The following is a 16,967-nucleotide window of genomic DNA, read 5'->3' as shown; positions in this document are numbered from 1 at the left end:
CCCTCTCAATCCTGGGTCTCCGTGACGTCCCTCTGCCCCGTGGCTCTCGCTTCTCGCTGGAGAAAGTTCTCTGGGTTCAAGGGCTCCTGTACTTACACTGAGCTCCCCGAGCTAAATCCGGGAGCATCCCTTTCCTTCAAGGTAACTCTGCATCTTCAAAGCCCCTGTCCGCCGTGTGACACGGAGCACACGCCCAGGCCCCCGCGAGCAGAATGCGACAGAGCAGTGGGGAGGGGCTGGGGCCGGGGGACAGGGGACGTGGGACTCCGCTGACACAGAGGGTGGTGAAAAGCGGCCCCCACGGAACGCGGGGGGCACCTCCTGACACAGTATTACGAAGGCACCTGTAGGACAGAGACACACGCTCCTGACACCACAGGACCTCCGCAGGCTTTTCCTAATAAGTAAACACACCACACAGGACACGATTTTTTAAATCTACACACATGTGACCAAACACGACAGAATGAACATCAAATACATCTGACCTATCAATTAACCCAAATGCGCTTCACTTCTCAAGGCGAAGGAGAAAAGACCTCAGACTGAATCGCGAAGCCAAGCCACCTAACGTGTACGCGGGCAGAAGGGGCACGGGGTGATGGGCAGGATGATGAAGGGCCACCAGGCAAGCGGGGACAACGCGCCGTGACCCCCAAGCCAGGCAGCACGGGGCCGAGACAGAGGGCGCCGCCCAGGAGCAGAGAGAGCGCGGAACCGGGGCAGCCCGCGGCCAGGGGCACGGGAGACACGGACAGAACGGGGCCCTGGGCAGGTCTGCGGCTCCTTCTCTCGGTCCACAGCAGAGCAGGGGGACAGAAACCGAGACACACGTGACCCAGGACACGGGTCTGGGTAGCTGACTGGCATATACATGGACAGCTGTCCTCCCCAAACAGAAAACCGAGCTTCGGAGTTCCCGTCGTGGCGCAGCGGAAACCAATCCAACCAGGAACCATGAGGACACAAGTTCGATCCCTGGCCTCGCTCCGTGGATTAAGGACCTGGCATTGCCGTGAGCTGTAGTGTAGGTCACAGATGCGGCTCGGATCTGGCGTTGCTGTGGCTCTGGTGCAGGCCGGCAGCGGTAGCTCCGATTCCACCCCTAGCCTGGGAACCCCCACACGCCGCGGGTGCGGCCCTAAAAAGCAAAAAAAAAAAGGACAGAAAGAAAACCGAGCTTCTTCTCAAGCACCTGTGGAACGAGAACGAAAAAGTGGCTCCATGTTAGACCCACAAGTGAAACCTCATAAAACTCAAAAAGTTCAAAAGAGAATCATCAACATTCTCTGATCAAAATGTAATTAAAGGCAGAACAACAAAATGGAGAAATCAAAAGATGCTTTTTAAAGCTGCTCCTACACAACTCCTAGACCAAAAAAGAGACGACAAACCAAATTACAGCACCTCCCAACAGCACTGATAAGGAGAACGCACACTGTCAGAACTTAAGGACCAGCCTTTAAATACGGAACACTTTTCTGAAAAGAACAGAAACAAATCAATCAAGCATAAAAACACCTAGGGAAAAGGATGATGAGATAAAGGGAGAAAAGGCAAAAGCAATGATTAACTATAAGCAAAAAGAAATGCATTAAGAATCAAGAAAAAAGGATAACGAATTTAATAAACAGTATCCACAAGGTGAACCTTTGAAGAAAAATAAAAACAACACAACGGAAATGACGACCTAAGGCAACCAGGGCACAAAAGGGAGAAAGCAAGAGGAAAAGAACCCCGGAAGCCAAAAATTTAAGAGACCAGCGAGAGATAATTGCACTCAAGTCCATATGAATAAATGTGACAACCTGGATGAAATGCAATTTTCTAGGAAAATATAATTTACAAAACTGACTCCCAAAAGAGAAACATTTTAAAGGACTTTCTTCCTCGAGATTAAAAAAAAAACTACAACAAAATAAAAAGGGTTTAAAAGTACCAGCGCCCAGGAGTTTCACAAACGCTGCCACCCCTTGAAAGACAAGTAATTCAAGGCTCTTCAGCTACCGGAGAGAAGGCATCAGACAGAAGGGGGCTAAGCTATTTTCATGAAGCAAGTGCCACACTGGTATCAAAATCGTCTTTAAAAAGAAGCCCACGCGAGAGTTCCTAGGATGGCTCGGCAGGATGAGGCCCCGACCGGCATCCGTGAGGATCCGGGTTTGAGCCCTGGCCTCCCGCGGCGGGTCAAGAATCCGGGGTTGCCACACGCTGCTGCACAGGTCACAGATGCGGCTCGGATCTGGCGTCGCTGTGGCTGTGGCGTAGACCAGCAGCTGCAGCTCCGATTCAACCCCTGGCCTGGGAACCTCCATACGCCGCGGGTGCAGCCCTAAAAAGACAAGAAAAAGCCCACACACCAAAAAGAAAAGGCGAGGCCGCGCTGCCTCAGGACCCACAGCTCCGACGCTCAAGCAAAGAGCCCGAGGGGCCCACGGCGGCCCCGCAGCCCGCGGTCACGACGGCACGCTGGGCACCGCATCGCCGCCACTGAACGGACAGGCGACACTCTAGGGGGCAAAGCCACATGATGATCCTACAGGCGATTTTTTTTTTTTTTTTTTTTTGGCTGGGGCATGTGAAAGTTCCTGGGCCAGGAATCCTCTCCGAGCGGCAGCTGCCCCCGACACCCCAGCTGCGGCAACGCCGATCCTCGGCCCACTGTGCGGGGCCAGGGATCGAACCCTCTCCTCAGCAGGGACCTGGGCCACCACAGAGACAATGCTGCATCTTTAACCCACTGTGGTGGGAACTCCTAGAAAAGGAACTGACCAAATTCAACAATGATTTTGTTTGTTTTTTTTTTGTTTGTTTGTTTGTTTGTTTTTGCTGCAATTGCAGCAGGTGGAAGTTCCTGGGCCAGGGATGGACCGTGCGTTACGGCTGCAACCTGCACCAAAGCCAGATCCTCAGCCCGCTGTGCCACGTGAGAACGTCCAACAGGGACTCTTGATTTTTAAGAATTTGTAAGAATGAGACACTCAATTCAACGGACAGGACGATGGGCAAGGCTCTTCCTTGACATGCAGAAGGCGCCAAGCTCATTCCACAGCAACATCTGCCCAACGGGGACGCCCCAGAGTCCCTGAGGAGGTGCCCGGCACAGTCGCGCCTGCTGCCCACTGCCCTGAAGGGTTATACAACTAAGCAACAGGAGGAAGCCAGAACAGAAAAGCCAGCACGGAGAAGGCTAACTCCCAGGATGCGCAGCCGCCGCAACTGGATACCCGGAGAACGCAGGGGACAAAGTGACCAAGAAATGCAGAGTATTCACACACGGGTGTCCAAACAGGATGACGCAGAAGAAGAGACCCCTGGCAGGAACGCTAAAAAGGAGGAAACGCCTCCAAATAAAGAAAACCTGAAAACACTGCAGGACACCTGCGCATTGGGAAGAGGAAGCCCGTTAGGAAGATCCCATGGCATCACGACATCATTCTTCCTAAGTTCCTTTAACCCAATGCCAACCCCACACCAGTAAGGATGTGGAAAAACCGAAGCCCTGTAAAGCGACAGTGGGAATGCCAATGGCACAGCCCACGGAAGACAATATGACGCTTCCTCCAAAACTACAGATAAAACTACTAAAGACAAAAAAGGTGTTCCCGTCGCGGCGCAGTGGTGAACGAATCCGACTAGGAACCATGAGGCTGCGGGTTTGATCCCTGGCCTTGCTCAGTGGGTGAAGGATCCAGCGTTGCCGTGAGCTGTGGTGTAGGTCACAGACTCGGCTCCGATCTGGCACTGCTGTGGCTGGGGTGTAGGTCGGCGCCTGTAGCTCCGATTGGACCCCTAGCCTGGGAACCTCCATATACCGCAGACGCAGCCCTAAAAAGACCAAAAATACAAAAACCTACCATGCCATCCAGCAATCCCACCTCTGAGCATTTAAAACTAAGACCTCGAAGAGCCACCTCCCCCGCCCACAGTCACTGCAGCGTGACTCACAGGAGCGGAGACACAGAGAGAAGCGAGGGCCGGCGTGCAGAGGGATGGGACGGATGTGGCTCCCGGTGTGAAGGAGTATCCCTCAGCCCTGAACAGGAGGAAAACCTGCAGCCTAGGCGCCAGCACGGATGGACCTTGAGGACACCGTGTCAGTGAAATGAGCAGTCACAGGACGAGCACCGCAAGACTCCATCAATACGAGGGACAGAAAACAGAAAGCGGGCCAGTTCAGGCAGCCAGGGTGGGACACGGCTGGCCGGGTGGGGCCCAGGCAATGAGGGGCCGCTGACCCACCGGCAGAAACCCTGGTCAGCAGCACACAGCACCCCTGCCACCCACGAAGGCCGTCCGTCCCGCCACGTCTGCCTCTCACGACAAACGCATTACTTTAAAGTCTAAGTACAGGAGCCCCTCAGTGGCTTAAGGATTAAGGTGTCACTGCGAGGGCACAGGTTCAATCCCTGGACCAGGAACATCCACATGCAGTGGGCGTGGCCAACAAACAAAACAAAAATCTAGGTACAAATGGCAATTTAGAGCATGACTAAGCTGGAACCTAAAACCAGTAGCAATAACTTGGATCAGACCTGCTGGTACGACATCTGGAAAAAAGTACGATCAAACCCACAGCGCACACATGCGCCAGGATAAAAGACAAGTGAACAAAAACTTTAAAAGGAAATCCAGGAAAACAAGGAAAAACACAGCATTTCTTTTTCAACTTGAAGAAGGAAGCCTCTGTTCACTAGGACTCAAAATCCAAAGGCCACACGTGAAAGTTGACAGACTCCACGGCAGGAAAGCTGCCACGTGACAAAACTGCCAGGACAAGGGAAGGCGGCAGCGAGTGCCCTCAACTCGGCTGCCACTCAAAGAGCTGCTGGCCACGATCTACGCGAAATCCCATCGCAGCTCCTAAAACATGAACAAAGCCAAGGAACAGAAGGCTCACAGAGAGAACACAAATGGCTCTGTGACATATAAAATGATGCCAACTCATTCAGAATAAAGGACAAGATGCAGACGCGTCCCGAGGGAGGGCCCGGGGAGGGGCGCCCGTGCGGATCCCTCTGCAGGACCTGCAGCGTGGGTCTAAGGAGGAGAGGGTGTCTTCGGATCCAGCCCTGGCACCCAGAGCACACCTCCTACAAACACACCCCAAAAGACACACGAACGGGCCCCTGGTTCTGCAGCAGGCGAGGATGGAAAAAATCCGTGTTTCCACCGACGGAAGGCGATTCAATCGATTCTGATACAGCCATGCCTGAGACATCCTACAGGTGTCAACAAGAAAAAGAAAAGCTCTCTGCACAGACGCAGAAACACCCCCAGGACGTTTGGGGGGAAAAACAAAAACCAAGGGGCAGAAGAAATCTGTTATGATAGGACTTGCGACAGAAAAGAGAAAAACAGGACTCCGCGATGAAAAGAAACACACTCCAGATGCACCTGACAACCTTGGGGACTCTTGGGGGATTCGCCAAATGAAAAGAGCCAGTCCCCGGGGCTCTGTGATTCTGCGTGCCTAACTGTCTAGAAACGGCATGAGAAAGGACAGGCGGGGGCTGCCCGGGAGCTCAGCGGAGCAGGCAAGGGCAGAAGCAGCCCATAGTCTGACGGCACCCATGGTGGTACCCAGATGTGACGCCGCTCCAGTCCTGCAAGATGCCACGTTTGGGGAAACCAGTCAAGGTTCACCGGAGGCTCGGAATTACTTCCTACAGGTGCACGTGTCTCAAAAAATAAAGTTTACTAACCTTTCAAAAAGGCACTGCACAGTCTCCATGCCCGAGGGCACCAGGTGGACAGAGCACAGGACATATGCAACCTGCTCTGGTTTCCCAAGCCCCGCCTCCTGAAATGCTGGAACCAAAAGGGACGTGAGCCACCGCAGGGCCCAACCTCTCTGAGCACAAGGGGGTCGCAGAGGAAAGGGGGAGTCCGGGCAGGAAAGGCGGGCTTCCAAAGGCACGAAGCTGCCCAAGGCTTAAGGTGCGGGCACCCGCGGGACACTCTTACCACAGCAAGACCTACCCCATGCCACCGGGACTCCCGCCCATCCACTCACATCTGTGGCTGCACCTGCTGCTGGACATCACGCCTGCCCAGCTGGCCCTCCTAGCCCATGAGACAGAACCCTCAGGCTGCCTGTGCCCCCACACACTGGCCTCCAGCCCCGCCCACGGGTGGGCAGCGGCACATGCCACCAGGCAGAAGGAGGCAGGGCAAGGCTGACCCCTACGGCAGCAAGCACCTCTGGGCTCTGCCTCCCCGTATGTAAAACAGGGCTGGACCAGCTACAAAACCAATTCCTCACACACAACAGTCCTCAGAAGGTCCATGTGAGCAGAGCTGCAGGCAGCAGGGGTGACTAGGCCCCTCCAGTTCCAGGAGCCCCGCAAACACTGGTCCAGCAGCTCTCCCCAGCCCAGGGTGCGGCAGCAGCGTGCAAAGCCCAGACCTAGGGCCGAACGTGCCAGGTCCTACTCCCAGCCGCCCTGCGCTCTGTGGCCTTGGCAAAACGGCCTCAGGAGGAAAGGACGGTCCCACTTCCCTGCTCTGATGAGCAGCACCAACACCCCCACACCCTCCACTTGGCGCCACGGCCACCCCACGTGCCACCCACCTGCAGGGCCCCAGAAGACTCCGTCTCCACGCAACCAAGCCCCCAGCAGCTGTAACCCGCTCTCTGCAAACTGCCACTTCCCTTCTGCTCTAAGGAGTCAGGGCACACATGCAAAGCACCTGCTCACAGCCGGCCCCCCACCCCTATTTGGGCCCCTCACCTGGAGATGCCCGGGACCCCAGCACACCCTATGCCCAGAAGATAGGGCTACAGGCTGATAAAAAGCTCTTTCCAATAGCTGTGCTTGCTAACACGAGCATTTAGTAAGCACCTACGGTGTGCTCTTCCTGTGCTGGGGCCACAAAGACAGAAAAGACAGGGCCCTAGAAGACTACACGGGACCCTGAACGCCAAGCAAACGACCACAAGGCCACGAGGCTGCCATCCCTCCGCAGCCCCTGCCCACCCTGGGCCAAGCCCCTGAGGACAGGGCACGCTTCCACGGCAGCAGGGACCTGAGCCTCGACCCGTCAGGGGAGGTCGCCCTTGGAGCCTGTGCGTTCCAGCCAGAGGGGCAGCGGAGCCGACCCCGGACAGCAGGCCTGGACAGCCGGGGAGCGAGCCCAGCAGGCTGACTAGAGGCTGCAAAGAGTTCAGGTCAAACCGCGAGGGCTGTGACGGTCAAGTGTGCAAGCGGCCGGTGCTGCAGACGGCTGCCGGGCAGAGGCCGGCCCGAGACACGCCAGCGGGGCCCCGGGACACCGAGAGCGGGTCCAGGGGGTCCAGGCGGGAGCTCGGGACCCGGAAGACACAGGGCGGCCTCCCAGGCCCGCCGCCCGCACTCCCGAGCGCCCGGTGGGGCGAGGCAGCAGGGGAAGGAGGTCATGCCCCAGGCGGGCATCCAGCTCCTTGTTAGCACCGCTGCTAAAAGCCTGAGCCAGAGGGGCGGCCGAGGCCAGGAAGGAGGCCGTGGCGCTGTGATCTTTCAATGGGGGAGAGACTGGTTCCGGGCGGCTGCTTGGCAAGAACGGACAAGGGCTCCGGGAGGCGGGCAGCCGGAGGCGGCGGGGCGGGAGGCGGGGCTGCACTGGCGCCGACCCTGAGCAGAGCCCCGGTGACCCTGCCGGGGCCCCTGCCGTGCCGGGCCTGCCCCCATCTCCCCCGACGACACCCCACTCTCCTCCCCATCACCCGCACCCCAGCATCCAGCCTCTGAGCCGGGGCAGCGACGTCTGCGGCCCTCAGACCCCACCCAAGGTCTGGCTCAGGCAACAGGACACACAGACGTGGACACACAGGCGGCCGGGCACGGCATCTGGTCCCAAAGCCCTAAAACTGCGTGCCAAGACGACTGGACGCCTTCCCCAGGTCTGGGACAGGATCCACGGCCAACGGCGAGCTCCCTCCGCCCCTCTTCCGGACACGCGGCAACAGGGAAGCAAGCGGCAGCCCGGCCCCCAGCCGAGTCCTCCCAGGCTCCCCCGGGACCCCAGCTCGTGGTGCAGAGGAGTCGGGGTCGAGGCCCACGACCGTAATCTCACAGCGATGGTCTCCCGCTCCCAGGGCACCTGCCAGTGCGGAAGCATCTTCCTCCCAGAAGCAGCAGAGCAGGAAGGGGTGGAGGGAGGCAGCAGAGGGCTGGGTGCGGCCGAGAGCCAGAGCCCTGGGTTCAGATCCTGGCCGGTCACTTACGGGCCTGTGACCCCAAAGAAGCCCTGAGCTGCAGAATACAAGGAACGAGTAGGTGCTGGCAGATTCTAAGGTGCCATAAACAGTGGCGACCGTCAGGGTGACGATACAAAGACGGTGACAAGGGTCAGTTCTCCTCTTCCCGCTCATTCCCCGCAAAAGCAGGCCGGGGTGAGCCCTCGGGGAAGGGGTTGCTCAGACGAAGGGAGACCACACCCCCTCCCAGGCTCCCTCTGGCTCCCACAGGAGCAGTATCTCCAAAAGGCCCAGAGGAGGCAGGATGAGAAAGGGCTGCGCTCAGGGGCGTGCTGATGAGGGACCGGGTCAGGACCCCACAGCTAAGACACGTCAACGCCGTGTCCGTGAGACCTCGCCGTCCCCCCCAGGACGCTGACACAGGCAGGGCTGGGTCCCCGTCCTTGCCTCGGGGCAGTCACCTGCAGAACACACGACACTCTTGCAGCCACCCAGTTAAGGAAAACAATAAAGGGCTAACGAGCAGGAGCGCCAAGCTGGGGACCCATGGGCCGAACGGCCGCCCGGCCTGCTCTCCGGTGTCCACCTCGGGGAGGGCTGGCCACCCCAGTCCCCAGAAAGGCCCCGCTCGCCCCAACCAGCAACCACTGTGCAAGAGGGCTATAGCACTGCTGCCACTACTGTGGACCCGGCCACACGACACCAAGCCCAGGGACTGCCAACAGCCTGGACTCAGGGCAGTCAGTGGCCCCTCCAGACACAGCCCGAGTGTGACCAGCCCAAACCTCAGACCCCTGGTCCCTGTTCCCCACAGCCCTGTCACCAGGCCTCTCTTCACGCGACCCTTGGCCCTTCCCGGCTCAGCACCAAACCCAGGCCTCAACTTGCCTCCCTAGACCCGCAGCGGCCTGGCCCCGGTCAGACCCGCCTGCCAGGGGCCAGCCTCCTCAGCTCTGCCGCTGCCTGGAACGCCACCTTCCCACACTCCCAGACGACCGCTCAGCTCAGGCCCCGCCGGCACCCAAGCCCCCCCACCCGTAGCCACACACGGTAGGAGCGCCCTCCAAGCCCCATCACTGACCGCTCACAGCGCAAGGCGAGCCCCGAGTGCACCTGGACGAGGCCAGGGAGGCCCAGGGCGCAGCTCCATCTTCCCGCCAGCATCCCGGGCCTCTTCAAGACCCGGCCGGAGGATATCCACACGGCTGCTCTGCTTCTCCAACAGCAGCCCTGACCGCAGAGGCCACGGGTCCCCACCGCCAACCTGTCCTGCTTGCCTGTGAGGCTCCTGCAGGCTTCCCCCTGCCCCGCTGAGGTCCTGGCAGCGCCCACCCAGCCCAGGGGACGGGCTCCAGGCAGTGGTCCAGCTTAAAGCCAGACATGGAAGCTTCCTCCCTTCACTTCAACCCCTTCTGGACCTCAGCAGGCCTCTGACCGACAGGGACAGTCCCTCTGCTGGGACAAGGCCGGGCGGAAAGCCTGCACTGGCTTCTGAGGACAGCCATGGACTGCAGGCCGCACTGGGAACCGAGGCCCCCGGAGGCATCCACGGCCCCGTGGGCTCCACAGGCATCTGAGTGGCACCTGGGCGCCTGGCCTGGCCCAGTGAGGGGGTCCTGGCTGCCCCACCAGAACTCGGCCCAGACAGCTCCCCCCATGAAAGGTTAGGTTGGCTCCACAAGCAGTGCCAACAGGAGGTGTGGTTCATGTCACATGTGTCACAACCCCTGTCACTTCAACAGCCTCTGGGCACCAGGGGTTCGAGCCTGAGCCACCGCTGGGCACTCAGACGGGGCAGGGGGACAGCTGCAGCGTCTGTCGAGGACTCTCAGTTTAGGGCGTGGGGGGGCCTTCTCTCTGCCCCAAGTTCCTCACACAAAAAATAGAAATAACGACCCCCCCGCCACCAGCCCCGTGCAGGCAAAGGGGGCCAGGACGTCAAAGTAAGGGATGGAAGCAAACACAAGATCGAGCTGAACACGGGTGGTGACGTCCCTGCAGCGGCAGGACAGGCCCCTTCACACCGACCCTGCTCCCCCCCCACCCTTTAGCCTTGGGTCACCCACCCGCCCCACCCACCCACCACGGAGCCAGCAAACACCAAAGAGCCAGGCAGCGCTGGGCGTCCTGGCAGAAAACAGGTGAACCTGGGAGGCGGCTGACCTTCACAGCCCGGCCAGTCCATCGTCACCGACAACGCCCAGATGACACCTCAAAGAACAGAGAGAATGACAGCGGGACGGAGCCAGCCGGGTTAACGGCCACTTGCCGCAAAAACCACAACCAAAACAACGCAGTAGCCACAGATCCGCCTGTGCACCCTAAAATAGTCTGAGCCCTGGCCACTGGTTCCTGCCTCCCCACACCAGTCAGAGCCACGAACCCTTTGGTAACACAAGAAGGACCACGTGCTGCGTGTGCCCCGGGCATAAACGCGTGTGTCTTGACCTGGGACGCCGGGGACAGGAAAGCTTCCAAAGACTTGTTGGGGGTTCAAGGCATTCCCAGCGGAAGGCACCGGCGTTCCCGTGCTGGTGACAGAAGACACGGGAGGCGCAGAAATAAGGCCTTGCGCTCAGCTGGGGCACCCGGAGCACGGTGCAGGAGGTGGCTGGGGCGGGAGCAGGAACCAGATCCAGGCCTTCACTCTGCAGGAAGGGACTCAGGGCTCCTGTCTGCCTAGAGCCCCCAAACCCCCGGAGGGCAGTGCCTGGGCCTAGGCCCCCACTCAGGGCCTGCGGAGGAGCGCCAGAGGGGACGGTGGCCTGGGTACAATCAGGCCAACAGGAGGAGAGGAATATGCAGGTGGCCCAGGAAGCTCCACCTCCTCCAGGAAGTCTTCTCGGACTGCCAGTCTCCCTTAGTCGCTAGGGTCACAACGGGGCTCCTGGGCCGGCACTTGCTGCCCTGGCTTTCTACTGAGGACCTGCAGTGTATGAGGTTGAGCCACACAAAAGTACCATGTTAATAGCCCCAAACGCTCCAGTACCGACAAGACTTTATCTTTGTTTCTCCCTGAGGATAGAGGGGCTATAGTGAAGAAAACTCCCAACCCTTGTCTCAGGAGGACCAAAAATAAAGCAGAAAACAGGCAAACAAGTGGCAGCAACAGGACACGAAGTGACGGGCAAGAAAAGAGAAGGAACCTGAAACAGGGCAGTACTAGGCGAGGATGGTGGGGAAAGTGAGGCAAGCCCCCTGGGAGGAGAGAGAGCTGCCTTCCCACCAGGAGCCAAGACAACGACAGGAGGGGGGCAGGTGAGGACGGCAGGTGAGAAAGCAAGAGGAGCCAGGTGTGACCCGAGGGAGCAGACCCAGCTACGCCAGCTGCCCGACCCACACAGCCGGGACCGCAATGTACCACGTGTGTGCGCCACGCGCGGCTAGCAGCCGCCGGGCACACAGAGCCCCCAGGGCAAGGGAGAGGTGAAACGTGAGTCTCCCAACAGCAGCCCCCTGGGAGGCTCCGGCGGGAGCAGCACAGCTCAGGGTCAGCTGGAAGCTGGAAGGACGGGAGCCCACCCCACCCACCCCACCCACCCCGCCCCTTCGGTGCCCAAGGGGGACGTTTTAAGCCGAACGTGGAGGAAGAGCAGGAAGGCAGGACAGGGAGGCGCGTGGGGCCGGCTCTCCCTTGAGGGCTGCCTCCCCCCCGCTGGTGATGAGGACCATCCCTGGCGCCCATCTGCTGGGCACAGCGACCTCAGGGCGAGCTGCGGGGAGACCCGCCGCGGGTGCCCTCTGTGGGTCCCCAAAGCGGGGCTCCCCGACTGCCCCGCCCCTCCTGCGGAGCCCCGCCCCCGAAACCCTAGGCCACACCCCCCAAGGCAGGCCCGCCCCACCCGGAGGCCCGCCCCGCCCCGCCCCCGGCCCGCGCAGGCCCGGCGCACCCTCTCCGACCCCGGCCCCGACCCCAGGCGCCCGTGGCCCGGGGCCGCGCGCCCTCCTGGCCGAGTCCGCTTCGTCTAGCCGGCCCGCCCCCGCCGGCCCAGCCCCGCCGCGCGCCGCCGCCGCCTCACCTGGGCCTGGGCGGCTCGCGGGCGCGCTCGGTGCGCTCTCGGCGGGAGGGGCGGCACGGGGGGCGGAGCCTGCACCCAAACATCACGTGACGCTCCTCCCGCGCTGGCGAGCGCTGCGAAGCAACCCGCCGCCGGTCCCGTCGGCCCCGGCGCCTCGCGCCAGCCAATGGCCGCCGAGCCGCGGACGCGCCGGGGTCGACGTGCGCCCTGGGACTACAAGTCCCATAGTGCCCCGCGGGGGCGGGGGAAACGGCCTGGGACGGCGGCCGGCGGGGACACACAGCCCTCTCCCCGCGGGCGCTTCAGCAGGCTCCCTGGGCCGCGGCCCGCAGGACCCCTTAGGACGCACGGTCCTGGCCGCCCGGGCTGGCCCGAGCCGCTCCGGCCGCCTCGCCGGGCCCGTGAGATGGCCGGCCCACTCTCACCCCGAGCCTCAGTCTTCCTCTCTGTGGAACGGGGCGACTTGGAAGGTGAAGGCTGAGTGCGCGGGGCGGACGGGATCTCACGGCCCGGGAGGCAGAGCCGGGGCGGCGCACTGCCCGTGCGGGGCCCGGGCGGCCGGAGCAAGGACGCGGGAGGCCTGGGCGCTAGCGGCCCGGACACGGGGCCCGAGGGCGGCCGAGCGCTACCAGAAGAGGCGGTGCCCAGCGGACCCCACGCGGTGCTCCGCGCCCGCAGGCGCGTAGGCCGGGTCAGCCCCGCACTCCACAGCTTTGGCACCGAGGGGCGTCCGCCCGAGGGCCCAGTGGTCGGGCCGTGCCCCACCCTCAGCGGGGGCGGAGTGCGAACGACCCCTTCTCCAGGACGACCGCCCTCAGACTCTGCTTGCCACGTACACAGCGGGTGGACGGGTGCCCCTGGCTGCGGACCAGGTGGGTTAGCACCCGGAGAAGCGGGAGAGACGGCCGCCTCCACAAGGACCTTCTCCTGGAAGAGCCGGGAGCCCGACAGGCGAGGGTAGGAAGAACGCTGAAGAGACCCCCAGAGGAAGAGCCGACGGAAGGAGCTGCTGCAGCCCCCACAGGGCATCCGTCTGTTCCACTGCCCTGCACCCTCCTGAGTGCCTGCCGGGTCTTCAGAAGGAGCCTCCATGCAGCGCCTACTAAAGCCGACCCCCAAAATGCTGGCTCTGACCGGGGAAGCCTATGGGCTTCTGCGTGGTTGTGCTGGGGTCTCCCGGTCTGCAGTGAGTGTCACGCCCTATGCCCTGCTTGCCCATGCCCTGCACTCTGGCGCCCAGGTCAGCTTCTCTAGGAGACCAGCCTGACCCTTCCCAGCTCCACCCAGAGAGAGCAGTTAACGCTTCCACTCTGCCCCCCAGCCATCATTGCCCTGGCTCCTAACAGCTCCCCTCTCCCCGCTCAAATCCCGTGAGCAGGTCAACACTGCTGCCGGGTCCCTGTTTGTCCCTACCTCCAGGACCTGTTTTGTTCGAGGCAGCCAGGAAGTGCTGGCCCCAGGGGACAACAGCAGAAAGCAGTCTTCAGGCTCAGAAGGGACTGATGCAGCAGCCTAGCCCTCTGCCTTCTCTCGTCCCAGCCTGGCAAGTGGGCAGGGTCCCAGGGAGAGCAGCCGTTTGGGGGCAAGGGCACAGGCACCAAGCTGAGGACTGGTGGCAGCTGCGCTGGGGAGACTCCACTGCACCTGTACCCCAGACTCTGTCATCACTGGGGAAACAAAAGCCCCCGCTCCCTCCACACAGCTGCTGCCTCCAGAGGGGCTAAGAACCCCGTGCACCCTTGTGACCTGCCCACCATGCGGCCCACTCCTTGAGGGCAGGCCCACGTGTTTGTTTGCACCTGGGTCCTCAGCGGGACACCCTGCACCTGGTGTAGCCTCGGGGAGAAGTGACAAGTCAGTGGGCACACAAGCTGCGCTCACGGGGGCTGAGTGTCCACTCCGTGTCCCCACGTGGCCTGGTCTGTTCTAAGACCAAACGGACGCCTGCGCAGCTGTGTGATTCGGGCCTTCTCAGGGGGTGTTCTCCAGACGGGGCGCTGGCGGAGACAGTGGGTGCTGTGAGCCTGCCGGAGCACGGGCAGGAAGGGCAGGGTGGGAGTGTGGCATTCTGCTGTCTCGTCACCTGTTCAGGGGGCCGTCACAGGAGAACGTGTGCTGTGCAGGGGCTGGCACAGGCCCAGCACCCAGCAGGGGTCTGATGGAGAGGAGAACCTCACTCCCGGCTGTTCCCAGCCTGTCTCTTCACAGCCCCAGGCTCTTAGAAAACCGACTCTACCATGAGACTTGTAACAGCCTCCCAAGGTATTTAACACCAAGCAAGAGTGGCAAAAAAAAAAAAAAAAGTACAAGAAAATCCACGACAGGAGCATTTGAGTGTTTCTTTGCTAATTGCATCCTCAGTGAAAGAGGAGGTCGCCGCCCCTCCTGGGACGCGGCTGAGCCTGCTTGTCCTCCATCCCCGAGGGAGGAGGCCTCTCCGCGCCCCAAGGAGCCCGTCTGGCTGTTCCACACCCACCACCCAGCCTTGCCACCTGGCACAGCGTCCCCTCTCTGCTTGCCAAATCTTATCTCATCCTGTTTGCCACGTTTTTTCATTCAGCAATCTTACTTCTACGCAACATGCCGGCCCTGGGGGCGCCATACAGTTAGATTTGGTTGCTAATGACAAAATCCCAATACGGATGATTCAAACCAAAAAAAAGATCACTGTTCACTTTTATTCAAGTCCAAGTAGGCCATCGGGCTGGGAGGGCAGGACCTTGGACTCCTTTAGTATGCGTGCTCCTCTCATCCCCAAATGAGCCTCCTGCCTCATGGTGCAAGGCGGCTGCGTACGTGCCAGCCATCACATCTGCTTTCCAGCCAGCAGGAAGGCCAACTTGGAAAGGCACACTGGCAGGCTCTCAACCCCAAAGCCACCCTGTTCAGGTCATTTTCTAGATATTGCACAGCCCATGTCTGCTTATAGCACCACCCCCCTTGGCCAGGACTGGGTCCCTTGGGTACAGACAGTTGCAAGAGAGGTTCCTCCCGACAACTGTGTTCGCAGCAGCCGTCTGGGAAGGATGGGGCGCCCCTAGCGATCTCTGCATCAAGACAGCCTTGTCACCACGCTTGCCATCTAGCAGGCAGGCTGCACGTCATACAGATGCACCCTGGGAATGGGCGGAGGCTGTGCAGGAGCAGACCGGGGCATGCGGGGCCCAGAGGGGCTCGGGGCCAGGGAAGGCTCAAGGCGTAGCATTTCCAGGAGGTCAGTTGGGCGCGTCTGGCAGGCAGGCCAGGGGCTGTGGCCATCCGTGTGGCACCATCACACCCTCCTCTGTGAACGTTTCATGGCCTCAGAGCCTCTGCCGCTCAGACCAGCTCTTCTCCCTCAGCCTCAGGCGGGGAACCTGGTCCTGGCTGGAGGGACCCGCAAGCCCACAAGGGGTCTCGGTTGTGCAGGGACCCAGCCCTGTCCCTGATGTCCAGGCAGGGCTCTGCCTCCCCGTTGCACCACAGCCCCCTTGGGGCTGTCAGCGTGTAGTGACCCTAAGATCCTCCATCCTCCCTTTAGGGTGCATAGCACACGGTCTGGCCTGATCATGTGGGCTCCGGGTGCGCACCGTTTGGCAGTACAGCTGCACCGGAGTGAGACCGGACCCTGGCCCCAGGGCCGGCCTCTGGCTCCTCGCTGGCCGCCTGGGCAGCTGCCGTTTCACATGGGGGTGCGTGGCCACAGGATTAGTGGGAAGACAGACATTGGAAGAGCCACCGGGGGCCAGGGGGACCGACCTGGGCTTGCTGGCCCTTCTTTACCCTGGACACAGCCGCAGTCCCCGGCGTGGGAGGCCCCATGGCCCGCCCCAGACCCGGGAGCCAGCAGTGAGGCACCCCTGGTTCTGGCTTCCCCAGAAGGGAAGGGGCCCAGCCGAGGGGCTCCCTCCACGGAGTGACCGAGTTTGAGAGGTGAGGACAAAGGTTGGGCTATGGGAGGTGGACTGAAGAAGAGGCCCCCTGTCTGCGGGCCCCAGGCCTATAGCTGAGCCCCAGGCTGCACTTGGGGGTTTGGGGAAGGGGGGGTGCTTCCCCCGGCGCCGTTTCCCAGGGGATCGGGGAGCAGGGCGAGGAGCTGGCCAGTGGGTGAGAAGGAGCGGGGAGGACAGAGAGGGCAGCAGAGGGCCCCCCACGCATGCACGGATCCGGCTCAGCCCAGGCGGGAGGTGAGCACTGGGCCTGCACCTTGGGCCCATCTGGGGGGAGCACGGTGAGTTCTCTCGGGGTCCGAGGACTCCCCACACGGGACCTGCCACCCCCTTGATTTCCTCCGAGGGGCCCTGTGCACACGGCACCTTGTTCTTTTTCTATCGGGTCTCTGGCGACAGACAGACACCTTCTCCCCCACGGTCCCACTTCTGCCTCCAGCAGGGCCGCCACTCGCCCCGGCCTCCCAGCAGCTCTGCAGTGCCAGCCTGGCTCTACCCCCAGCCAGCGCAAGCCGGCCCGTCAGACACCTGCCCCAAGCCTCGGTTTCCTCGGGGCTGCGCTGCAGTGTGGACCACGGTGTCCCCCCTCCCCCCCGCAGAGTCGACATGAGGCTCCTGTGGGCCAACGCCACGAGGGCTTTAGGCCCTTAGCCTGGGCCTGGCCCCCTGGAGACCCTGGGCACTTGGGAACGTGTGGCCTGTCCCGTTTGTCCTTGATCTCTTGAGGGGGTGTGAGCACCAGGGCTGAGATGGTGTGGAGGCTGCCCTCGGGGTGTCTCAAAGACGCAGAGCGACAGGCCCCAAGGGTCACCTGCTGAGCTGAGGTCTGCTGTTAGAACA

General features: G+C 61.4%; 1 protein-coding gene and 1 long non-coding RNA gene across 31 annotated transcripts in view; one reads left to right on the top strand and one right to left on the bottom strand.

Annotated features, from left to right (window-relative positions):
- TSNARE1 (t-SNARE domain containing 1) overlaps nucleotides 1–12,279 on the bottom strand; it is a 95,976-nt gene extending 83,697 nt beyond the window's left edge. For all 30 annotated transcript variants that reach the window (XR_014842897.1, XR_014842889.1, XR_002343044.2 and 27 more), the window contains exon 1: nucleotides 12,199–12,279. The gene's annotated coding sequence lies outside the window, so the exon portion shown is untranslated. The remainder of the gene's footprint in view (nucleotides 1–12,198) is intronic.
- Nucleotides 12,280–12,471: 192 nt separating this feature from the next.
- Nucleotides 12,472–14,516, top strand: LOC146403635 (uncharacterized). The gene is made up of 2 exons (XR_014842898.1): nucleotides 12,472–13,384; nucleotides 13,618–14,516. It is a non-coding gene; the product is annotated as an uncharacterized LOC146403635 (long non-coding RNA).
- Nucleotides 14,517–16,967: the final 2,451 nt, after the last annotated feature.

The sequence above is a fragment of the Sus scrofa genome, chromosome 4, assembly GCF_054392235.1.
Source record: "Sus scrofa isolate SSC_HxYL_T2T_F1_AM1 chromosome 4, Sscrofa_HxYL_maternal_Yorkshire_Landrace_v2.0, whole genome shotgun sequence".
NCBI classification, from domain to species: Eukaryota; Metazoa; Chordata; class Mammalia; order Artiodactyla; family Suidae; genus Sus; species Sus scrofa.
This window is presented reverse-complemented; position numbering and strand designations above follow the sequence as displayed.